Source organism: Silene latifolia, chromosome 9 (assembly GCF_048544455.1).
Source record: "Silene latifolia isolate original U9 population chromosome 9, ASM4854445v1, whole genome shotgun sequence".
Lineage (NCBI taxonomy): Eukaryota > Viridiplantae > Streptophyta > Magnoliopsida > Caryophyllales > Caryophyllaceae > Silene > Silene latifolia.
In genome coordinates this window covers 97,317,952-97,322,201 of record NC_133534.1, presented here as the reverse complement: position 1 = coordinate 97,322,201, position 4,250 = coordinate 97,317,952, and positions in this window count along the sequence as shown.

Genomic DNA, 4,250 nt, shown 5'->3' with positions numbered 1-4,250 from the left:
GTCAACCTCATAATGCTGGGAACCTTAAAAAATATGGGGTTTAGCGAGAAAGACCTGCTCAGGAAGGTGTTACCCCTGGTTGGGTTCAGTGGAGAAACTAAACACTCTCTGGGAGAGATTGTAATTCCTACATTCGCTGGAGGAATTAAAAAAACAGGTAAGATACTTGGTCATCGACGGCCCGTCCTCTTACAATGTTATCCTTGGCAGGCCATGGATCCAGGAAATGAAGGCGGTGCCATCAACGTACCACCAAAGCTTGAAATTCCCAACACCTTGGGGAGTACATGAAATACGTGGAGACCAAGAAAAGGCTAGAGACTGCTACAAGGATGCCCTCAAACCTACAACAAGCCCACCAGCATACCAATTACAGAGAATGTGCGTCCAGAGGGAGTACATTGAGCCACCACAGGCAGAAGTTGATGAAGTACATCTGGACGCGCAGCACCCTGAGTGAACTATACTGATTGGAGCAGACTATATAGGTAGTATCCGTCAACAGCTACTTGATTTTTTGGGTACTAACATGGATTGCTTTGCTTGGTCGCACGATGATACGGTAGGTATTGACCCAAGTGTTATAACGCACCGGTTGAACGTCGACACCAGTTATCAGCCAGTACAACAGAAAAGGAGGAAGTTTTCTCTAGAAAGAAACGGGGTAATCAATCAAGAGGTAGACAATCTGCTAGCGGAAGGAAAGATTAGGGAGGTCGAGTACCCAGAATGACTTTCTAACGTTCTGGTAGTACCCAAGAAGAACAACAAATGGAGGGTATGCGTAGACTTCATAGACTTGAACAAAGCATGCCCAAAAGATCCCTTTCTATTGCCATACATAGATGCAATGGTGGGCGCAGCAGTAGGCCATGAAATGTTCACCTTCCTTGATGCATGGAGTGGGTACAATCAGATCAAAATGCACCCGGAAGACCAGGAGAAAACAGCCTTCAGATCTGAGAGGGTCCTGTACTACTACAACGTAATGCCATTCGGCCTCAAGAATGCCGGTTCGACCTACCAACATCTGGTAAACCAAATGTTCGAAACTGAGATTGGGAGAACAATGGAAGTTTACATAGACGATATGGTTGTCAAGACAAAGCAGGCAGAACAACACATGGCTCACCTGGAGAATACCTTTACGATACTCAGAAAGTATCACATGAAGCTAAACCCCTTGAAGTGTACCTTTGAGGTGTTTTCCGGAAAGTTCTTAGGGTATCTAGTCACCCAGAGGAGAATCGAGGCAAGTACAGAACAAATCCGAGCAGTGCTACAGCTGGAATCCCCCAGAAACCAAAGGACGTGCAAAGGCTCACAGGAAGAATGACGGCCCTGAACCGGTTCATTTCCAGATCCTCGGACAGATGTCTTGTAACACCCCCTCATACCAAGGTGCCTTACCAGGACCACCCTACCATGAAAGTGTGTTACCATCTCGGTTGCCCGAGGTTAGTACATATCAAAAAGCGTCTGAACTGAGCACATTTATTAAAGTACTGTAAAGTGTAAAGTTTACATCAACCAAACTCAAATACTGTTTTAACAAAATACAACTACAAAGTCTGACAATAAAAGAAATCCAACTAAGACTCAGACGGTGATGCTATGACTCGTGATGGCACTCCTCCCAAGACAGTCCCCAAGCTCACACTAGCAATACCTGTCAAGCCTGCTCACCATCCCCGAATGGATCACCGCAGATTCCACAAACAACAACGGGGTCAGTATTACTCAAACAATATAAGACAGACAAACGATACAATCAACTGATCATCTTCCCAATTTTAATCTTCGTTTCCATACTGTAACCGACTACACACCAAAGTGTGTAGCCCTGCCAGATTACCCATCGCAACAGGTAATCCTCGCCGCCAGTGGGTGACCGCAGCCGATCCCACCTAGTCCAGCTCCTCAATGAGCGACAAACAATCCCTGACCCTTAATGTGCACATCCCCTCCCGTGGCGGGTTCTACGGAGGGCGAACTAGGGTGTGAAGCCACTCCCGCAAGTGACTCCACCACAATCACAATCATGCAACATCACAGCCGTCTCAACACCTCCATACCAACATCGTCACAACAATCTCCATACTCCGATGATCAACAGATAACAATAATCACACAACAAACATGTCTTAACAATGAACAGTAAACTGAGTAGAGAAACTCTACCTTAGCAACCAACAGTAGTATGCAACACGACAATAAAAAAGGCTCCTCTACGAAGTCTCCTCCTATACAATAATCATGTAACACAATTACACATTGCACAATTCCCAAAGTCCCATTTCCATATATGTATACAGTAACCCCAAAGAGTACAAATAATCATAAAGATAAACTTACCAACAGTGCAACGAGAACTTATACGCAAGAGTCACGAAGATTACCCACACGACGATGCTACGAAATGATTAAGGGAAAGATTAGGGGATGATTAGGGTGTAATTAGGGTAACATAGAAATGATAAAGCTTTGAAAATGATGTTTAGAAACTGACGCGGGATATAAAATATCCTAAACATTCCCTAATCAAACCGTCGAAATAACACTCCGCCAGGCCGGATACTCGGTCGAGTAAGTGTATACTCGGCCGAGTACCCTCTACTCGGTCGAGTATTCACTATACTCGGCCGAGTATTCCTCGGCATAACCAAAACAACACACGACAACAGCACTACTCGGCCGAGTAGGCTCTACTCGGTCGAGTAGTCACCAAAGAAATCCGTAGTGTTACAATCTTCCTCCCTTAAAAAGAACTTCGTCCCGAAGTTCACAATCTACTACAAAACAACGCACAACACTGCATCACAAGACTATACTAACCACATATAACAACACCAAGTAACTATACAAGTCACCACAAAATCATTATCCCGACTCAAAGCAAAACAACAAACAAAACAAAACAAGACCGCGACCATCTCCTACCCCCTTAAAAAGACAACGGTTACGTCCCTGTAACCAAACATACCTGATCAAAAAGGTTAGGAAAACGTTCTCGCATAGCTTCCTCGGGTTCCCATGTGGCTTCCTCCATATTATGATTAGACCAAAGGACCTTGAGTAAGACCGTCTCACCATTCCGGGTCTTACGAACCTTGCGATCAAGAATCTCCTTAGGAATCTCGGCGTAGGACAAGGATTCATCAAGCTCGATGTTCTCCATTTCAAGGATATGCGACGGATCGTTCACATACTTCCGAAGTTGAGATACATGAAAAACGTTATGCACCCTATCCAAAGCTGGTGGTAACGCTAATCTGTAGGCCACCTCGCCAACACGGTCCAAAATCTCATAAGGACCTATAAACTTTTGGCTTAGCTTACCTTTTTTCCCAAACCTCATAACACCTCGCATAAGTGACACTTTTAAAAGAACCTTGTCACCTACCGTAAACTCAATGTCCTTGCGGTGTAAGTCGGCGTAGCTCTTCTGACGATCTTGAGCTGCTTTCATCTTTTGCCGAATTAACTGGATTTGCTCAACCATATCTTAAACCAGCTGTGGTCCTAAAACCACCGTCTCGGAACTATCATCCCAACAAACTGGACTTCGGCATTTCCGGCCATACAAAGCTTCAAAAGGTGCCATCCCAATGCTTGTATGATAATCATTATTGTATGAAAACTCGATCGATCAAGCCTGTCTTCCCAATCGCCCCAAAGTCCATAACACATGCCCTCAAAGATGTCTTCTAAGGTCTTGATGGTCCGCTCTGTCGACCATCGGTTGCGGATGAAAGGTCAGTACTCATCTTTAAAGTCGTACCCATCAACTCTTGCAGCTCTTGCCAAAACTTGGATATGAACCTCGCATCACGATCTGAAACGATATCTTTAGGTATACCATGTAACCGAACCACATGCCTCCCGTAACCCAATGCACCGCATCTTAGACCAAGTATCTTTCATGGGAACGAAATGGGCTGACTTGGTTAACCGATCAACAATCACCCAAATCATGTTGTTACCTTGTTGTGACCTAGGTAACTCCACAATGAAGTCCATGGAGATCGACTTCCACTTCCACTATGGTACATCCAAAGACTGGATCTTACCTTGTGGTCTCCTTTGTTCACCCTTGACCTTTTGACAGGTCAAACATCTGGCTACAAACTCAGCTACATCTCTCTTCATGTTTGGCCACCAAAAAGTCTTCTTAAGATCTCTATAAAGCTTGTCACCACCCGGGTGAACTGAATAGGGAGTGCAATGAGCCTCCGTCAAGATCACTCTCC